Genomic DNA, 22605 nt, shown 5'->3' with positions numbered 1-22605 from the left:
GGGTTTTAACGCTAATATGTGTGTATTTATGTTACTTTCATGCAGGTAGGGTTGTGAGACCGATTATGAGAGAAAGAAGCCAATGTGGGTCATAATGCACCAATTTAGAGAAAATCTTGCTAAGCTTCAAACGTGAAGACATAGGTCGGGTTCGAGATGCGGGAATGTGTGCCAACCTCCTGGTATTCGAGTTAGCACAACTATTTGGAGGGGCACAAGTGCAGTCACATTCAAGCATTCCGACTTGTGCATATAGAACAAGAACTCCACCAACATGTCCGTTATTGAAGAAAGAAAGTGATCCATGATGTAAACGTGTACCCGTTTGCATTACCTCAATGAAAGCATGGATTCGGGAGTATTTCAGGCTGGATTGTAGTAGGGTACTGCAGCAAAAAACTATAGCAAGAATACTGTACCAGTACTGTTTACAGCTGGGCGAGAAAATAGGAAAAGAGAAAGTCCACATAGGCGTGTGGAAATTCCACAGGCCCGTGTGGAAAATCCATAGAGGCGCTCACACAGGCGTGTGGATTCCTGATTCTAGCCCTTTAAAAGCCTATTTCAGTCACGATTTCAGCATTTGTTTCTCCATCTTTTCCCCAACTTGAGAGAGGGTGGTGGCCAGGGTTTTGAGAGGTATTGACTAGGGCTTTGGAAAGGTTCTACGGCTCCGACATAGCACGCCGTTTGGAAGAATGTTAGTGGGAGAGTTTTCATCGGCACCGATTCGGCGAGATGTATCCTAGGCCGGACAAAGGGACCCTTACGATGAGTAGAGGACTCTCCACAAGACCATCGCCACGACTAACAAGGGTGTTTTCTATGGATGCTTTGTTTTTACATTCGATTTCATTGATTGTATGTAGCTCCATGGAGAGCTAAACCCCTAGTGGGTACTTGGGTATTTGTGAACCCTAGAACGTATTCGTTTCATTGAATCTCTTTATTAAGCTTTCAATTAATTGATGTTTATTGTGAGTTCCAATCTTGTATGCTTGATTGTATGAATACTTCCCTATAGTGACACTAGGGTTTAGAGTTCTTGTTGGTAACTCTTGTAAGTGAGTGATACACCATGAGGGTTAAACAAAGATAGAGGGTGAGTCTAGAGGTAGAGGAGCATCCCCTTTCCCTTCCTGTGTGATCTATCCTACCTCCACGTTCAAAGAGTTCTTTGCGGTCATAGTAGAGTGAATGGGCTAAAGGAGGACCTTCCGCTGGGGCTTAGTTGCGAGCGCAATGGAGTGAAGTGTTGAGATGATTTTAGCACCTAGGGCATAATTGTGGCTAGGGATCTTCCACCTGGACCAAAGGGTTAGGTCTATACATAGAAATAGGGTTTATCACTTGCAATTCCTAGAGCTCATTGCAATTCTATACGAGTGTGAGGTTGAGAGGTTATTTAATCTTTCCTCCGGGACATGTATAGAGTTAGGCATGGTTGACCTTAGATTTGTGATCATGTAATTAAGGATTTCCACGACTCATTGTTACATCAATTAGGAAATATAATAGAGGGTTCTTGCACTTGAAACGATTGTCCTAGGTGTATCAATATCCGGGTACCCCATCTTTATCTATTGCCTTACCTTCTCCTTTACTTGTGCCTTTTATCTTGTTGTTTTTATTTTCATTATTTCATATTTTGTCACACTTATCACTATTCATCTTCCAAATTAGTTAAGAAACAACTCAAGTGTCTTTATTTCCTACTCTCTGTGGATACGATACCCACTCATCTGGGATTATTACTTTGACACCCGTGCACTTGCTGTTTACACGCATATACGGACATGCAAAGTTTTTTCCACCATTGCCGGGAAGTAGGCGTTTAGAGATACTTTGCACTTTGTTTTCTTAGCTATTCATTCATTCTATTTCATATCTTATTTTCTATCATCATTCTGATTTTGTTTTCTTCCTTTTGGTGCAGCTCCAGGTTATTACCCGAGGGAACCCCTCAATATTAGTTGAAGGAGATCCCGAGCTTGAACTTACTCTGAAAAGAAAAGGAAAAGAATCTGTGCAAGAACAGTCTAATCTAGCTGATTTGGTAGTAGAAGAATATGAAAACATGGTAGAACAGAATGAGCAGTAGTGGACTTTATCCGATTATGCCAGAACTTCAATATTTGGAACACAATCAAGCATTGTGCGCCCCCGATTATAGCTCAAAACTTTGAGCTGAAGCCGGCATTCATCCACATGTTGCAGCAATCCATGCAGTTTAATGGTTTGGCCGATGAGGATCCAAACAGTCATATAGAGAACTTTCTCGAGGTGTGTGATATGCTGAAGATAAATGGGGTAACGGATGATGCCATCAAGTTGAGAGCCTTCCCATTTTCCTTGAAAGGGAAAGCGAAGCAGTGGCTACACTCATTACCTAGAGCATCAATTACCACATGGTAGGAGATGGTAGAAGCTTTTCTTGGCCATTATTTCCATCCCAAAAATTCTGCAAAGCTTAGGAATGAGATCTCATTCTTTGTACAATTGGAATTGGAGTCTCTATTTGAGATGTGGGAAAGGTTCAAGGAGCTCCTGAGAAAGTGCCCGCAACACGGATTCCCAAAGTGGATGATTGTTCAGACCTTTTACAATGGTATGAATCTGAGTACAAGGAAACTATTAGATGCAGCAGCAGCAGGTACCTTAGGTAGCAAGACGCCCAGTGAGGCCCATCAATTAATTGAAGAAATGGGGTTAAACAGCTACCAGTGGAATGCTAGGGAGAAGAATAAGGTGGCAGGCCTCCATGAGATAGATGCAGTAATCTCATTGGCGAGTCAAGTGGAATCATTGAGTAAGAAGTTAGATCTCCTAACTTCGAATAGAGTGGCGGCCGTGACTACTTGCACCGGGTGTGGTGGAGGACATGCTCCCTCCGATTGCCCTATCTCTATTGGTGATGCATCTTCGGTTGAGAATGTTGATTTTGTGGGTAATGGCATGAGGAATCAAGGAAATCAATACAGCAATACCTACATTCCGGGTTGGAAGAGTCATCCCAATTTCTCGTGGAGCAACCAAGGTCCTCAAAATGCCATAGGGCCACTGGGTTTCCAACAACAACAGCAAGCCCCAAACATGGAAAACAAAGTTTTAGGTTTGGAGACCCAAATGAATGATTTGGAGAAGGCTTTAACTATGTTTGTGCAATCATCAGATACAAGATTTCAATTAGTTTATGCTACACTTCGCAACCATACCGCCTCTTTGCATAATCTTGAAAATCAAGTCGGGGCAGATTGCGAAATCTCTATAGGAAAGGCCACATGGAAGCTTACCGAGTAATACCGAGACCAACCGTAGAAAGCATGTGAAGACCATCACTTTGAGAAGTGGTTGTGAGGTTGAGGGTAAGTTTCCGAGTGAGAAGCCAAATGAACACGCACCCTATGTTATAGAGGATGAGAAGGGAGCAAGCAAAGAAAAGGAGGTGGCACCCCCAACTTTGAAGCCAAGAATCCCTTATCCTTCTAGATTGAAGAATGACCAAGGGAATGAACATAGTACAAGAAGTTCCTGAGTTTGTTCAAACAACTCCACATTAATATTCCTTTTGTTGAGGCATTGGCTCAAATGCGTAAGTATGCAAAATTCTTGAAAGACTTGTTGACCAACAAAAGGAAGTTAGAGGAGAGTGCTTCAGTGATTTTAGATGCATCTTGCTCGGCAGTTTTGTAAAAGAACATGCCGACCAAGAAGAAAGACCCGGGAAGCTTCATCATTCCGTGTAATATTGGTAATCTAGGTGAAGAAATGGCATTGGCAGACTCAGGGACCAGTATCAACGTCATGCCATACACCTTCTTTCAAAAGCTAGGCTTGGGCGAGCCTAGGCCTACTCGGATGACATTGCAATTGGCGGATCGAACGGTGAGACATCCAAGGGGTATCATCGAATATGTGCTTGTTAAGGTGGACAAGTATATATTTCGTTTAGACTTCATAGTGCTAGACGTCGATGGGGATGTAGATATACCCTTGATACTTGGGAGGCCATTTTTGCAGACTTCCAAGGCATTGATTAAAATGGACGGCGGAGAGCTAACTTTGAGAGTTGGGGATAACAAGCTCACATACCGCCTTGCAGAAGCTATGCAGCATTCTCTTGATTTTGATGATACTTTGTATTTTTTGGACGTTACTCATGAGATTGTTGATGAATACATGCAAGAAATATTCAATCCGGATCCATATGAAGGCTTGTTCAAATAAGAAGTAATGATGCTTGGTTCGACGGAAGAAGTACCATCTACCCCGGGGATCTTGAAGAAGGTGCTCCGGAAATTAAAGAGGGCTAGGAGATGCCACGGGACAAATTGGGTGAATCATTGCTATGTGGTCCCAAGCCCGATAATTCATCCTCTACCCTCAAGAGATTTTGCGCATCATGTTTCCAAGCCATGGGTAAGAGGGAAACTTTCTTCTATGAGCCCCCGTGAGGTAAGACAAGGTACGTCAAGCTAAGTGACGTTAAACAAGCGCTTCTTGGGAGGCAACCCAAGTGTTTATTGTTTTCTTAATTTCGTAGTTTAGTGTTGCTTGAATAAATTGTAGAGTGTTGGTGTCTTGATGTTTTATATTTTTGCTGTGATTTTATCGTGGGTTTTCAAGTTCATCGTTTGTTTTCATGTGAATTTGGTGAAGTTTTGGTCATTTGAGCTATTTCTCATGCTTTTCACTGGTATAAATTGCATATTGGGGCAGGCTCTGAACGTGTAAACATGTTCAGAAATTTTCTACAGAGCCTACAGAATTTTCTAAGGCATCTAGAGAAAATACAGGGGCGTGTGGAATTAACACATGATCGTGGTTTTGTATTACGAGCTCATCAAGAGAAGGCACATGGGTGTGGACTCGCCCCTGTGAATGACCATGCAATCCTCGCACGCGCGTGGGTAATTTCCGCACGGGCGTGTGAATTCCTGCAGAGATTGGGAGATTTTCCCGAAAGCACACAGGGGTGTGGACTCGATCCTTTGGGCGACCTTGTGAAAATCACACGGGCATGGGTAATTTCTGCACGCCCATGCGAATCTCTGCAGAGGAGCTCACTTCATCTTGAGAAGTAACAGGGGCATGCGCTGGCCCCTGTGAGTTGGGCTTGTGAATGCCCATGCCTGATGATAAGTGACTAAATGTGGATGTTTTCATGTATATATCGTATTCACTTTGCATGTATTTTGTGAGGTTTAATGCCCGTTTTGCGCTTAATCATCTATTATTTGCTTTGTAGGGCATAAGGAAGCCATGGAGAACAAGAAGATATCATTTGGGCGAAAAGAAAAGAAACAGTAATTTCATACTTCCCCTATACTACCCAGTATGGGGCCCGTATGCACTGTAGCAGCGGAATGATTTGGAGGGTCTGCCCAGATTTCCATACTACCCAGTATGGGGGCCATATGCACCCCGTATGGATCATGAATCTAGGGTTTTTGAGTGCTATATGACCCCCATACGACCCCCATATGACCCGTATGCCTCGAGGGGTATAAATACAAACTTTTAGGGCAGAAGTAGGACTTTTGGCTGGACTTTTTCTTCCCCTACTTTGGGGAGATCACTTGGGAGATTTTGGGCGACCTTGGGGAGGAGAAGAAGGGCAAGGAAGCTAGAAGATCATCCAAGCCCAAGGTCCAAGACTCTCAAGGCAAGAAGGCAACTTCATTCAAGGGGAGATCTACCACGATTTGAAGGAAGGAGACCCGCGGCTAGAGGAAGCATCATTGGGCACTCCTTTTGCGGGGAAAGCATCATACGACATATTCTTCACCTCCTCCTCCACCATTTCATCTAGGGAGTGTCATTTATGATTTTGTTTCATGTTTTGCTTGTTTGTATTGCTTGTTGTAGGATGATGACACACTAGACCCCCAAGGGCACCGGGTGTTGGTGAACCTTGGGGGGTTTTATCATGTATGTTGGATGATAACTTGTTAATTCCATGCTTGGGTAATTTTGAGATTTAATGCATTGTTTTCATGCTAAGTGCTACACTAAGGAGAAATCCGTAGCTCTTTTGTGAGTGATTCATGTAGATGTGACTTGCTCGCATGTATTAGATCATGAATGGATTAGAAGGGGATACTTGTATGATCACGCCGAGAAATCGGGTGTTTGGTAGCCCTCCATGTAGGTTTAATCCGAAGAAGAGTAGGTTTAATCCTAAGTGAGATTTCCTCGTACTCAATGCAATCGTAGGAATGTAGATTTGGAAGAAATTCCTATCTATGTTCGTATGGGATTAGTGTTCAATCGCAGAGAAATTGGGGTTGTTCTAATCATGGAATCTGATGGTCCATTTTACCTTTGCATCTTTAGATCATCATCCATGTTGCATGATAACCCCTCAACGGGATCCTCATCCATAGGCCATTGCATCTCATTGATTTTCTTGCTTGCTTATTGCTTGTTCTCTCTAATTTGGTCATAATCTCGTTTTATCTTTAATTACATTTAGTAGAGTAAAAATCGATCACTTGAGATCTTAGGCTAGATAATAGCTCGAGAAGGAGTAATAGGAGATCCTTAGCCCCGTGGAATACGATCCTCGCGTCCTCACGTGAGGTATTACTTGGCGATCCCGTACACTTGCGGGGAAGCAATCAAGTTTTTGGCGCCATTGCCGGGGAACTTTAAGGAATTCTAGGAAACTTTTAGATTATTACTCTAGCTATTTTTATTTTACTTGTACATATTAATCTTTGTTCATATTTTTCTTATTTTATTTAACTTTGTTCTTTATATATATCCTCTTTTGTGCAAGGTATAATTTTCTTGCCAAATGCATGGGGGTTACAATCGGTCAAGTTCTTTGTATGAGCAACTACAAGGAAAGAAATTTAAAGCTGAGGATGTTTTTACTGCATTCATGCAAAGCCCTGAGGCCCAGTTTTCACTTAAGGACATCAAGCTCGGGACTCATCCCAAGGTCACAAATACTTGCTTGGTTAATATAAATACCCAGCCTGAAGGACAATTTAATGAATTGAGCACTATCTTAAGAGATGTCCAAGAATCCTTCCGTAGTCTAGAGAGACGGGTTGAAGAACTTGCTGAAGTAATGACCAAGAAACAACCAATTCATGAGCTAGAAATAGAAAGTCCAAGTGCAACTAACAATGAAAATGAAGAAAGTAAAGATGAAAATGAGGTGGAAGAAATTGTTGATGCGTTGGAGGTTGGAAGTGTAGAAAATGTGGCATCAATATCCCTTAGGCACGTCCTTGGGATAGAACTGAATGAATACACCAAGCATAAAACGGAAATATCCGGGATAGTTGAAGATGTGGATAGGAAGTCAAAACCATTTAAAACCCACCTATGCCCGGGTTGAATGATTCTCAACCAAAAATTTTTCCATGGAAGCCCAAACAATGTCTATGGGCAATTTGAGAGCATCTAACATTGGTTGAGGAGCAAAATTTGGGTAGGTAATTAACGGCACGCAAAAATCCACCCATGCCCTGCTTGAGCAATTCACAAACGAAGCTATTTCCTTGGAGGCTCAAAAAAATTTCTAGACTGCTTGAAGAAGATCTTACCCGGGATGGAATAGAAGTGGAGAGGATGCTCAAGCCGTCAAATGACCCGCCTAAGCCACGAGTGCATAACTCTCGGCCTAAACTTTTCCCTTGGAGGCCTAAAGGTACCATGTTCAAGGTCTTCACATGCTCATCATCCCGGAAGGTAATTATTTTCTTTCATGGAAGTAGCTATGCTACATGTAGCCGGGATGAACACACCATTTTCAAGCCTCCTTAGGTAAGAATAAGGTACGTCATGCTTGTGACCTTAAACAAGCGCTTCTTGGGAGGCAACCCATGCATTTGGGGTGTTTTTCTTGCATTTTTCGTATTCTAGGTCTTAGTTCATTTCTATTTTTGTATTTCTTGGACTTGTTTGTTTTTGAATAAGTTCATACTCACACACTTGGCACATTGCTCTCATCATTTTAATTGTGGTGTATGTGTGCAACTTCTTAAGAAACTCATGTTTATGTATTCATTCATGATCTAGATCGTCGTTTTATTCATTTCATCCATTTTTGGAGAAGCCTTCAACCTTTCCATACAATGTTTACATCATTTGGGGCAGGTTTTCAATGTTTTGAGTGAGTTTAAAAGGTATACATTCTTACTGGGCCGTATGGAGGTCCTCTGAGATGAACACAGAGCAATTCCGAGGCTCTGTGCCATCTCAGACGGCTCCCCATACGGCCCCCCATACTGGGCCATCTGGAATGCCATCCAAAACAACAGAGAAGCCTTCTCAGGCCATACGACCCCCATACAGGCCGTATGGGGGCCGTATGGCCCGGTTCTTGCCCATTTAACCCTCATCTCTCTTCTCTCTCTTCTCTTTCTTCCATTCTCTTCTTTTCTCTCTTTTTCCACTGACTTTTTCTCTTCTTTCTCACTCATTTCTTTGCCAAATCTCCTCCTTTTTTCTCCTAAATCTTCTCCTCATCCATTTGAGACGTCGATCTAGTAGTTTTCCTCGAGTTTAAAGCTTGTTTTCTCAAGATTTTGTCGGTATGCTTTTTCTATGCGCTAGTTTTATCTTTCTTATTTCTTGGGCATTCTTGGAGCTTTTGTGTGGAATTTATTTAGCATTTTGCTTGGTTTGGATGGTCTGATTGTTATGCATGAAGTATCCCTTGAATTTATGTAAAAAATGTTTGATTTTCAAGTTTTGGGGAGGTTCTGTCAAAATGAACAGTACCCATACTGCCCCCATACGGCCATATGGGTACAATACATCATATTTTTCATTGTTTCTTCATCTCTTACACTACATTTTGAATCATATTGGATTCCTCTATGCTTGATTGGGTTTTTCATGGTTTTTAGGAATTTTGGGGATGAAGAAATTGACAAGCAACCATGAAGTGATATTTACACCACACTGGTGGCCACATGGAACAAGATGTCATGTTGTGATGAGAGACCTAAGTCTAAGGACAAGGATGCGCATGGAAAATTTATTTTATTGTTTAGATTTTATTTTCTAGTTTTTATGTTACCTTTGTATTTTGTTTTAGTTTTTGCATGATTACTCCCCATCTCTCCTTTGTAAGTGTTTGTGGAATGATGATGTCCCCTTTTTGCCTCGTAGGGCATTGACGAAATTTGGTGAGCTTCCCTAGTTCTCAATGGAGTTCGGACGAGACATGTATTGCTCACCACACCTTTTGTCAAGTCATACCTCACGGCAAGCACAAGTTGAACCGGGGAGTTTGTTTTCACACTCCTTTATTATTTGCATTGCTTCATCTTGCATGTTTTACATAATTAGTGTACATTGAGGGCAATGTACAACACTAAGTGTGGGGATGGGTGTATTTCATGTATTAGGACCATTTGTTACATGCTATTGTTACCTATGATGGCTTTGTTCATTCTTGTAAGATTCTTTTAGCTTGGACTAATGATTGATGTGAGTTACTTGTTTCTATGCTTTATTGAATCCTGTTTTACCCCTAGTATTGTCATGTGCACTGAATTTTTTGTCGATGCCCTGGGCATAGCCAATGTGACTGCTCTCTAACTCTCTTGTATGTGTAACACACTACTTTGAGTACTTGGCCTTAGAACACTAAGTTCTATCCTTCAATGGACTCTTAAGAACTTCTAAGTCTTGTTGAGCTAATCCTAGTTTTGTGGCATGTAGTGTACTCTGAAGATGTGATCTAGGGTGAATGTAAAAAAAAAAAAATATGAGTCTATGTCAGTATTCCTCTGCTATTGAATCATGAATGCGTCTATGTGGACTGTAATCGAGTAGTTGGGTGGCTCTTGTGCCTAACCAGCATGTGCACCCTCCAGAAAGATTTCAAAATGATTTTCTTGCAGTCTACGTTAGTCGGACTTGAAAAAAAAAAGAAAAGAAATGAATGATGAAATGAAAATAAAACCTAGTGATCTTTTTGAGTACCTACCAAAGGTTTTGAGTAGAAAGTGGACTTAGTTTCAAGGTATTGAATTAGAAGGATCTTATTTGGCCATTGAAGTAGCACTTAGTAGTTTAAGACATAGCATTCTTTGTAAGTGGAGTGATTAGCATCTAGAGCTATACTGATTGAAGTCCTTAGGCTAGACTAGATTAGGGCATATGAGATATAAGATTCACTTACACGGCACAGACATATAAGGGGTGAGAAAGGATATTTTTATTATGCTTATTGACTATGACTCAATATCTATGTATCATTGTCCATTGCTTTTGGAGTCTTATATTTACTTGATGCAAGAGGTAATGCATTTAGCCACTTCTCAGTCTTTTTGTTTTTTATGAGTTGATTGCTTGGGGGCAAGCAACGCTTAAGTGTGGGGATATTTGATAAGTGACTAAATGTAGATGTTTTCATGTATATATCGTATTTACTTTGCATGTATTTTGTGAGGTTTAATGCCTGTTTTGCGCTTAATCATCTATTATTTGCTTTGTAGGGCATAAGGAAGTGATGGAGAACAAGAAGATATCATTTAGGCGAAAAGAGAAGAAAACAGGAATTTCATACTACCTCCATACTACCCAGTATGGGGGCTGTATGCACTGTAGCAGCGGAATGATTTGGAGGGTCTGCCCAAATTTCCATACTACCCAGTATGGGGGCCGTATGCACGCGGCTAGAGGAAGCATCATTGGGCACTCCTTTTGTGGGGAAAGCATCATACGACATATTCTTCACCTCCTCCTCCACCATTTCATCTAGGGAGTGTCATTTATGATTTTGTTTTATGTTTTGCTTGTTTGTATTGTTTGTTGTAGGATGATGACACACTAGACCCCCAAGGGCACCGGGTGTTGGTGAACCTTGGGGGGTTTTATCATGTATGTTGGATGATAACTTGTTAATTCCATGCTTGGGTAATTTTGAGATTTAATCCATTGTTTTCATGCTAAGTGCTACACTATGGAGAAATCCGTAGCTCTTTTATGAGTGATGCATGTAGACGTGACTTGCTCGCATGTATTAGATCATGAATGGATTATAAGGGGATACTTGTATCATCACGCTGAGAAATCGGGTGTTTGGTAGCCCTCCATGTAGGTTTAATCTGAAGAAGAGTAGGTTTAATCCTAAGTGTGATTTCCTCGTACTCAATGCAATTGTATGAATGTAGATTTGGAAGAAATTCCTATCTATGTTCGTATGGGATTAGGGTTCAATCGTTGAGAAATTGGGGTTGTTCTAATCTTGGAATCTCATGGTCCATTTTACCCTTGCATCTTTAGATCATCGTCCATGTTGCATGATAACCCCTCAAGGGGATCCTCATCCATAGGCCTTTGCAATTCATTGATTTTCTTGCTTGCTTATTTCTTGTTCTCTCTAATTTGGTCATAATCTCATTTTAGCTTTAATTACATTTAGTAGAGTAAAAATCCATCACTTGAGATCTTAGGCTAGATAATAGCTCGAGAAGGAGTAATAGGAGATCCTTAGCCCCGTGGAATATGATCCTTGCGTCTTCGAGCGAGGTATTACTTGGCGATCCCGTACACTTGCGGGGAAGCAATCACCCGTGCTGAATTTCCACACGAGTATGCAAAACACTTAGCAATTTTTCTCTGATGTCTAGAGTAGCCACATGGGCATGCTGCTGCCCCTATGGATCGGGCGCACGGGCATGGGTATTTTTCACATGCCCGTGTATTTACATTCAGAAGCAGTGAGTGTTTTCCCGAGAGCACACAGGGCGTGCACCTACCCCTGTGAAGCTTTCATGTGGAGGTACACGGGCGTGTGTAATTTCTGCACGCCCGTGCAGATGTACAGAACTCTAAGAGACGCGAGTCCTTTTAAAAGGATTTTCGTTTCTCTTCACCCTAATATCCTCTAGTTATCTAAGAGCACTTCTATATTGTTTCCCAACCTCATATCATCAATTTGGATGTATTTTGCTTGGTTTTCCGGCTGTTTTGAAAGCTTTCTCACCTCAACTCGACGGTAAGCCCTATCTTTGATTTCCTTCAAAAATTCATGATTTTCATCGATGAAACTAGTCAATAATGCTTCGTTTCTTCAATTAAATTAATTATTTATATTTATAACGAAGTAAAAGCGTTGTAATGGTGCATTTGTGGAGTTTGAAGCGTGGCCATGCGTTTGTTCACGGCCCGTGGATCCACACGGACGTGCGGAAATTCCGTACGTCCATCTGGATTTCTGTTGCTATGTTTATTTAACTTGTTTGATCAATTCTCTTTCAATTTTGGCAGACTATGGCACCCAGGTCAAAGAAGCAAGCTGATAAGCGACCGCGAGAGTCGTCTCCTGAGTCTGAGAGAATGAGATTCACTATCCCTAAGCATCAGTCACATTTTGAGTGTCTGTCGAGACTTCAGTTCGGACAGACTCGGTTCTTAGACATGAGTATATTGAGAAATTTGATGCAGGGGGATGAGTTCACTGATGAGGTCGAGGCTCTCGTTTCAGTGGGTGATTGGAGGCAGTTATTGTCGATTAGAGAGCCAGCCATCTGGAAGCTTACACTGAAGGTTATGTCGACATTCGAGATCCACATATCCTGTACGAGATTCGACGACCTCGACGTAGTTCAGTTCAGAGCACTTGGACATCACTATAGTCTTAGTATCACTCAGTTTTCAGTTCGGCTCGCCTTGTACGAGGAGGCATTTACAGATACTGAGGAGTACTCTCAGTTATCGATAGATTATCCTGGAGCTCTGCCCCCACAGAGAACTTACAGAGCATTATGTGGCCCGGGCCAGTATGAGCTGGGGGTGTCCAAGGCAACATGCCTTTCCTGACCTCTGTACCGATATCCACATGCCATCATGAGAAGGTCAGTGAATGGCAGTGGCGATAGCACTGGCGTTTTGAGCCGGCAGGAGCTTCTGTACTTATATTCTATGATGCAGCGCATACCGATCAATCTAGGGCACATCGTCGCTAAGTACATTCGACATCAGAGTCAGTCCCTGAGCCTCAGTTAGCATCTATGGAGAACGAGGCACCTCCGGTGACAGAGGACCCACTCCCCGTGCTCATGTTTTCACCATCTCGAGCCTAGGATCACTTTGAAAGGCTTGAGAGAGTTGTGGGGGTGATACGGACAGAGGTAGGAAAGGCCCGAGCAGAGATTGCTGATATTAGAACTGCACAGGCCGCACAGTATATGCAGTTCATGGCACATTTTGACACATTACAGCAAATCTTAGAGCGAGACGTCAGCTCGTCATTTGTCCTGCGGCGGAGGACTCCTCAGGCCCCTCGGCTTCTCCGGCACCTCCATCGCCTATCCGGCATCAGATGTCCCACCATGTATTTCATCACTAGCAGCAGCAGCAGCAGAGCCAGAGGACGACATCGACACTTGATTTTATTTTCCTCGTCTTTTATTTCTGAATTTTATTTTGGACTTGTATACATAGAAAGGATTTTCCTTTTGAGTTTATTTTCATTTTATATCTTGAGTAATATTCATTGTCTTATCTTTTATATACTCCGGTTATGTTTGTTTTTATTGAGCTTCACTAAACCCCCTCGTGTATGCGTGCAGATGGTCTTGTCATCATAGGAATTGAGACTTTGTCATGGGCACGGCCAAGGTGTTTCGGCACTTGGCCGTGTGAGCTTCATAACCCGTTCGAACAACACTCCCAAAGACTTAGCTCCATCAAATGTAACACTAGGAGTCAGGGGAGTTTTATTTTGATTGCTTCTCCCAAATCTAAATTTAATTGATTTACATTATGAATGAGCTTGCATGTGTACATTGGGGACAATGTACAACTTAAGTGTGGGGGGAAGTTTCATAGTGCACGCATCTCTTTTATACTAGTTTGATTGATATACATGCTCACATAGCCAATGGTGGTTCACCTTAGTTGCATTGATTGTATTCTTGAGTTTAGGAGAATTTTTAACATTAAATGTTTTCATGCTCTAGTTTTTGCTTGAATTTCTAGGAATTTTTGCCCGATCGACACTTGTTGCACTACTCACTCTTTGAACTCATTTGGAAACTTATGTTTGATGTATAAGGGACTAGTTTTAGTTGTTTCTTGTGTTAATTCTAAAAAAAATGGAAAAAATGAAAAGAAGGAACAAAATAGTTTTATTGTTCATTTGTGGTTTTTGGGTGGAAAGAGCTACCACCTATGAAGTATGAAGTTATTCTCATAAGTCGGATACTAGTTATGCCCTATTGAGAGAAAGTGCTATCTCATAGGATGAGTGAAAGCTACAGCTCCGGTAGAAAGAGCTACCACCTTGAAAGTGTGAAAGCCACCTTAGCGGCCACTTCGGAAAAGGCTACCTTAGAGGATGTGTGAAGCTACTACCTTCTTTGAAAAATTTTGTTATTTTTTTTGTAGATAAATAAGTTCCTTGTACTTAGAGCATTGAGGAGTGCACTCTGGGTTGTTTGGAGTGAGTGCACACACTTACATGATTTCGGGTTTGCCATCCTTTTTTATTCACGTTTTTAGCTAGAACATTGATTTTTTGTATTTAGTGTTGAAATTTCCCTTACTTGTAGAATGCATTCTTTGTATGCTTTGGTGAATCTAAGGCCAATAACTTCTAATATTTACTTCATCTATGCTTTAATGTTTTAATTTTTGCTTGAGGACAAGCAAAAGCTTAAGTGTGGGGGAGTTTGATAAATGCTTGAGCGATAAGAATGCAAAGTGTTCTTTCCTTGTGTTGAGCATTACTTTTCTCGGGTTTTAATGCTAATATGTGTGTATTTATGTTACTTTCATGCAGGTAGGGTTGTGAGACCAATTATGAGGGAAAGAAGCCAATGTGGGTCGTAATGCACCAATTTGGAGGAAATCTTTCTAAGGTTCAAACGCGAAGAGATAGGTCGGGTTTGAGATGCAGGAATGTGTGCCAACCTCCTCGTATTCGAGTTAGCACAACTATTTGGAGGGGCACAAGGGCAGTCACATTCAAGCATTCCAACTTGTGCATATAGAACAAGATCTCCACCAACATGTCCATTATTTTAGAAGCAAAGCGATCCACGACGTAAACGTGTGCCCGTTTGCGTTACCTCGATGAAAGCATGAATTCGGGAGTATTTCAGGCTGGTACTGTAGTAGGGTACTGTAGCAAAAATGTACCAACCCTGTTCACAGTCGGACGAGAAAATAGGATAACAGAGAATCCACACGGGCTTGTAAAAATTCCATAGCCCGTGTGAAAAATCCACAGGGGGCGCTCACACGGGCGTATGGATTCCTGATTCCGTTCCTTTAAAAGCCGATTTCAGCTCCGATTTCAGCATTCTTTTCTCCATCTTTTCTCTAACTTGAGAGAGGACGATGGCTAGGGTTTTGAGAGGTATTGGCTCGGGCTTTGGAGAGGTTCTATGGCTCTGGCATTGCGCACCGTTGGAAGAAGGTTAGTGGGAGAGCTTTCGTCGGCGCCGATCCGGCGAGGTGTATCCTTGGCCGAACAAAGGAACCCTTGCGACGAGTAGAGGACTCTCCACAAGACCATCACCATAACTAATGAGGGGGTTTTTTATGGATGCTTTGTTTTTACATTCGATTTCATTGATTGTATCTAGCTCCATGGAGAGCTAAACCACTAGTGGGTACTTGGGTATTTGTAAACTCTCTAATGTATTCGTTTCATTGAATCTCTTTATTATGCTTTCAATTAATTGATGTTTATTGTGAGTTCCAATATTGTATGCTTGATTGTATGAATACTCCCCTTGAGTGACACTAGTGTTGAGAGTTCTTGTCGGTAACTCTTGTGAGTGAGTGACACACCATGAGGGTTGAGAGGGTGAGTCGTGACGTAGCGGAGCATCCCCTTTCCCTTTTGGTGTGATCTATCCTACCTCCACATTCCAAGAGTTCTTTATGGCCATAGTAGAGTGAATGGCTAAGGGATTACCTTCCACTGGGGCTTAGTTGCGAGTGCAATGGAGTGAAGCGTTGAGGTTATTTTAGCACCTAGGGCTTAATTGTGGCTAGGGATCTTCCACCTGCTCCAAAGGGTTAGGTCTATACATAGGAATAGGGTTTATCACTTGGAATCCCTAGAGCGCATTGCAATTCTATACGAGTGGGAGGTTGAGAGGTTATTCAATCTTTCCTCCGGGACATGTATAGAGTTAGGCATGGTTGACCTAAGATTTGGGATCATGTAATTAAGGATTTCCATGACTCATTATTGCATCAATTAGGAAGTATAATAGAGGGTTCTTGCACTTGAAACGATTGTCCTAGGCAGATCAATATCAGGGTACCCAATCTTTATTGATTGCCTTACCTTCTCCTTTACTTGTGCCTGTTTTTATTTTCATTATTTTATATTTTGTCACACTTATCAGTAATTATCTTCCAGATTAGTTAAGAAACAACTCAAGTGTCTTTATTCTCTACTCTTTATGGATACGACACCCACTCATCTAGAATTATTACTTCGACACGCATATACAAACGTGTCAAAACCTATACCCTGAATCATACGTGTAATATAGGAACCAGTGAAAATAAATCTGAGGCGTGTGTAGATACCCTGATGAACAAACAACTTGATGAAGAGGTGTCCAAGATGGATCAGGTAACGCTCAATGATACTGTATAACATGAGTAGGTCGGAGCACGTGATTACCCCAATGCTATCACTCGGGCCACCAATACCTCTACTTAAGAGTGGATGAACATATTGACAACATCGCTTATGTGTGACCCGCAAGTGCATGGGTTTATCGAAGTAATAAATCTAGGTGAATATGTATCGTATCCATAGGGAATAGTGAATTAATGATTGGCGTGAATAAGAGTGACATGAAAAGACTAAAAGAAATAAGAAAGAGAGGCACGATAAAATGAGAGGAAAGACAATCGATAGAAGTGGTGCACTCAGACAATAATCTCCTTATGACTAATGTTTCAAGTGCAAGATGAACTATTATGTTTCCTTCCTAATTAATGCTTAACGATTTGCGGAAATCCTTAAACACACGGTCCCAAACCTAAGGTCAACTGTGACTAACTCTACAATATGTCTCGGTGGAGAAATCGATCAATCTCAACATCTCACACTGTGTAGAGTTGCAAGACAGTCTAGGGATTCCAAGTGATAAACACTATTCCAATGTATAGATCTAACCCTTTGGCCCAGGTGCAAGACCCCTAGTCACAACTAAGCCCTAGGTGCTAAAGTCACTTCAACGCTTCATTCCATTGCCTGTGCAACTAAGCCTCAGCGGAGGTTATCCCTTAGCCCATTCACTCTACTATGACTGCAAAGAACTCTTGGAACATGGAGGTAGGATAAATCACATCGAAGGGGAAAGGGGATGTTCCGCTACTTCTCGACTCACCCTCTCGACCTTCTCTAACCTTGCTTTGTCTAATCCTCATGGTGTGTCACTCATCCACAAAGGCTACCAAGATGGTCTCTCAACCCTAGTGTCACTCTAAGAGAGAAAACATTCAACAAGCATTCAAGATTAGAACTCAATTAGAAACATCAACTAAGGAAAGCATAATAAAAGGTCAATGAAAGAAAAAGCATCCTAGGGTTTACAAAACCCAAGTACCCACTAGTGGTTTTAGCTCTCCACGGAGCAAGATACAATCAATAATGAAATCAAAAGTAAAAACATGCAATCCATAGAAAAACCCCCTCAGTATTCGTGTCGATGGTCTTGTGGAGTGGCCTCGTCCCCTCCAAAGGTCCCTTTGTCAAGCCTAGGGCACACCTCACCGGATGGGTGCTGATGAAAGCTCCCCACATAACTATCTTTCAGGAGAAATGCAGTGTCAAACCTATAGAACCACTCCAAAAGCCTTCCCAAAGCTTTTCTAATACTAGTCGCAGGCCTCTCAAAAGTTGGAGAAAAGATAGGAGAAAAGATGCTGAAATCTGGCTAAAAAACGGCTTTAAATAGGTTGGAATTCGGCATCCACACAGGCCTATGGATGTTCCACACGCCCATGTGGAATTTCCACACTGGCGTGTGGAATTTCCACATGCCCATGTGGATTCTCTGGAATTCTGATTTTCGGCCGGCTGTGAACAGTAACTACTAAAGTAAATTGCTACAGTGATTTGTTATATTAACCTGCTTCATTACTTCCACCAAAAACACTCCCGAATCCACTTTTCATCTAGACGACGTAAATGGGCACATGTTTATGCCATAGATCGCGTTGCTTCGTCAATAAATAGGTTCAATGGTGAAGATCTTGCTATCATTACACAAGTTGGGATATGGAAATGTGACTACCTTCGTGCCCTTCAACTCATTCTAATAACTTGAATACATGGAGGTTGGCACACATTCACGTATCTTAGAGCCCCACTTGTGTCTTCGCATTTGTTCCTTCCAAGATTCTACCAAATAGTGCGTTCACGATCTACTTTTTACTTCTTTTCTTAAAACTTAGCTTCACAACCATAAATGATGAAAAGAACACAAATATACATGTATTAGCGCTTAAACCTAATAAAAGTAATGCTCATCATAAAGAAAGAACACTTCGCATTCTTAACACACAAGCACTTATCACATGATGAGCGGGATTGTGAAGTCAAGATGCTTTGCTTGACTCGTTTGTGAAGTGGCTTGAGATGATGTTCCAGTATCGTGTGCGTCATGGTGGCTGTGAAATCTATAGGAAGATGGTGAAATGCGGATGTGTTCATGAATCCCTCATCATACAATCCCAAGTAACATCCCAATTATATGTCATTAATAGTGTGCATTGTTCTAAAGACCTGGAAACTTATCCCGGACGGTCTTACTAATTCGATTGTGCTTAGGACCTCAAAGGTGAGCTTACGGTAAGCCGGATCATTAATTGAGAATATTCTATCCCAACAATCGTGGTTGATCAATTCTAACATAGTCTTGGCCAACCCTAGCATATCGAGGTCATTGCATTCAATTGTCTGGATAATACGAAAGGTTTGGTCTTCAACAGATTGTAGCATGCCCTGTGTTGTGGTAAGGCGAGGGATGGTTCTCCAATAGGCGCCGCATCGCGTCTTGGTTGCTTCGATAAAACTCATTTAACTGGCATTCCTATACCACAAAAACACAAGATTAAACCAAGATTTTCATGAAGACAAACATAGGAGATATCAGTAACACCATAAAACTAAAACAAAATTGAATGCACAAAATTTTCAATGAGGAGAATGAAAAATTCAGCATTTGCTACAATAACTTGTGAAAAAATTTGCAAGAGTTTCTCCTACACATGGAGCTCCTGAAAATTTATAAATGAAGGAAAAACTCCAAAAATTCAGCATACACTACATCACAACATCCAACTATGCCATTCACACTTGAAGAGCAAGAGAAAAGCACAACAAAACCCAAGTTTTTAGCCAAACCTTGAATTAGGGCTTGAAAGCTTGGAGTGAAGATAGCCGGTGAATAAAAAAGTTAAAACTCTGAATAAATCCCAAGATTGAGTTTGTAAGATGAAGGAGAGAAGGTTAAAAAAGAAAAAATCAAGAAAACTGGCGAAGAAATGAGGGAGAATGAAAGGGAAATAAGAGAGAACAAGGTGAAGAAGATAGGGAATAGTGAGGAGAGAGAGAGGGGAAAAGAGCCCCTTAAGTGCGCTGCCCAGCCCATGCGGGTGCCATGTGGGTGCATGGTGCCCGCATGGGCTGGGAGCTGGCTAGAAAAACACAACCAGAAACTCTCACAGGGCCATGCGGGCACATGGCACCCATGAGGCCCACAGCCCGCTGGGCTGTGGTCCTCGTGGGGACTCTTGCTGGCGCATGGGCGCCTGTAAGGCCTTGGAACATGTCCCCAAGTGTCCATATGGTCTGTATACAGCCTGTATGGACTTGGAAAATTGAAAATTTGGCATGGTCCCTCTTGCAAACTCAACAAAATATGAATTACAATCTCTTGATCACAAAAATAGCAATAAAACTCAACTAATGAACACTAAATTCAAGGCCAAAAATAATGGAGTGAGCAAGCATTAATATGAATTGAGCACAACAACAAAAATATGAAAAACTCACGAACACAAACATTTAACCACAACAAAAAAACTAAACAACTAAAATAAGCACGAAAATATAAAGATGATGAATTTAAAGACTTTGGTTGCCTCCCAAGAAGTGCTTGTTTAACATCATTAGCTCAACGTACCTCCATTCTTACCTCATGGTGGATCAAATGGTGGGGATTTACCTCCAAATCCAAGAGAAGTGCTCCAAGAAGGGAAGCTCATCGAGAGACATGAAAAGACATGGAATTTACCCTTCACCTCGAAGAATAGTAGATTGACCTCCTATGGTGATGATAGTGTGCAATTCATCCCCTTTTTCGGTTTCTTGTCCACCTTACACCAAATTTTCCTGGTGGATAACTTCTTTTTATTGTTCGGCCCCGGATATGCCCTCACATAGCCAACATGCTTTACTTGTGCGGGATGAGGGTCTTTCTTCTTGTACTCTCCGCTATCCATTCCTTCCAAGAATTCATCAAAGATGTTAATTGCCAAGACCACCTACACAAAATTAGTGATAATCATATCAGTTTCATCAGTAAAATAGAGAGGATCATCGTAGTCCAATGTATATTTCATCGTTGTGGGGAATTTGAAAATGACTTCCTCGTCCCCCACTCTCAGTGTCATCCTTCCCCCCTTTACATCGATGAGGGCACTAGCAGTGTTGAGAAATTGTCGCATAAGGATCAACGGGACTTCAACATCATCATCCACATCAAAAATAACAAAGTCCACTGGGATAATGAGCTTGTCTACTCTAACTAGCACACCCTCGACAACACCTCGCGGTTTCTTTATAGACAGGTATGCAAGTTGTATCATCATCCTCTAGGCCTCATGTCCTCCAATCCTAATTTAAGAAATAGCTTGTAGGGCATTACGTTGATGATGGACCGAAAATCTGCCAAGGCCTTTTCTAGTCTACCCTCTCCAATCACACACGAGATGATGGAACTCCCGGGATCAGTTAACTTCTTTGCGAGCTTCCCTTTAATCATTGTAGAATAATTTTGTGGTAATGCAACCATTTCAAATTCCTCCAGTTTTCTCTTGTTGGTGAGCAGATCTTTCTAAACTTTGCATACTTGGGCATTTGTGTCAACGCTTCAACAAGATGGATATTTATGTGTAGCTGCTTGAATACATTAAGGAATTTCTTGAACTGAGCCTCCTTTTTATCTTCCTTTAGCTTTGTGGGATAAGGTATGAGAGTAGCATGCCCTGCCCCACAGGTTTCACAAGACATAACTGCTCCAAAACTTGAGCTTGCACCAAACACAAACTGATCAAATCTCTTTGTTGGGGCTTCAACTTTCACGGCTAGTGTAGTGTCATCATTTATCTCATAAATTCCGACGTCTCTTGTGGGTTTCTGTCTAGTGTTCCAATGGCACTCATTACTTGCCATATTTATGTGGGCAGGCCACGCGCCCCCGTGGGAGCCCGACTCTGGCGAAATCGTCGGAGTAGGGCTCCTACGCCTCATACAAACCATTTTCAAGCATTCAATAAATGTCCAACATGATCTACTATGAAAAATAGCACACAAATACCATAAAAACACCAAGAAAATGGTTATGAAGAACATGGAAAGGATGACAGGGAGTAAAAGCTTACCGGATCAAATCGAAGAAGAAAACTCGGTGTAAACATCCTACAAATCACCCCTAATCCTCCAAAGAGTTGAAAGCAATTAGTTTTAGAGATCAAAACTTGAGTTTTATAGGAGTGAAGGGTGGAAAATGAAAGGGTTCTTTGAAAATGGAAGATGATGAATAGTGCTGCTTCACATTCTTTTAGGCACATGGTGGTGTGGATTTTTCACTCCACATTGTGGGTACTGTACACGACCTCGTGGAAATTCAACACGGCTGCATGAACTGCAAAATTTCTGCAAACAGTTCACTGAGGGCCCAAAACTCCCAATTAAAACAAATTTTTTCGACAATTAACATTAAAAACACCCTGAACCATGTCATACACATGAAAAATAATTCACAACGCCGAAAAATTTCATGAAAACACCAGCATATATCAGAAATTGGTCAAGGCACACACTCATGAATTTATTATTGCAAGAAGTAAATTTTAAGTCTATAAACTAACTAAAAGCTTGTTTTGCCTCCCAAGAAGCGCTTGTTTTATGTCACTAAGCTTGACGTACCTCTTCCTTACCTTATTGAGGCTTGAAAAGAGTGTGTTCCTCCCGACTAAACATTGCATAGCTACTTCCTTTAAACCAAAAATCAACTTGTTGGGATGAAGAATTTGTTGGAGAGTCCAACCATCTTACTTTTGGCCTCCAAGGAAACAATTTCGGTTGGGAATTATCCAAGCTTGGCACAGGTGGGTCATTGGATGGCTTCAATCTCCTACCCGCATCTTCTTCCCTTCCCAAAATCTCTTTCTTGCATTGTAAGAGTTGATCAATCTCAAAGAGAAATGCTTGTTCCATTACCTTGGGGTGTATTTTCAACTTGGAAGGAACATGACACTAGCAATTCCCCTTGAAAATTTTCTTGCCCACAAGCACAATCTTCATTCACGCAATCCAAATTCTCAAAATGGTATTCATCTTCTTTCTTCTCATTTTCTGCACCA

General features: G+C 41.5%; 1 non-coding gene across 1 annotated transcript; it reads right to left on the bottom strand.

The window, feature by feature from the left end:
- Positions 1-2466: 2466 nt before the first annotated feature.
- LOC120250759 lies at positions 2467-2573 on the bottom strand. The gene has a single exon (XR_005533098.1). It is a non-coding gene; the product is annotated as a small nucleolar RNA R71 (small nucleolar RNA).
- Positions 2574-22605: the final 20032 nt, after the last annotated feature.

The sequence above is a fragment of the Dioscorea cayenensis genome, chromosome 19 (genome assembly GCF_009730915.1).
Source record: "Dioscorea cayenensis subsp. rotundata cultivar TDr96_F1 chromosome 19, TDr96_F1_v2_PseudoChromosome.rev07_lg8_w22 25.fasta, whole genome shotgun sequence".
In the NCBI taxonomy this organism is placed as follows: Eukaryota; Viridiplantae; Streptophyta; class Magnoliopsida; order Dioscoreales; family Dioscoreaceae; genus Dioscorea; species Dioscorea cayenensis.
The sequence above is the reverse complement of the archived record's forward strand: the minus strand, read 5'-3'. Positions and strand labels throughout refer to the sequence as shown.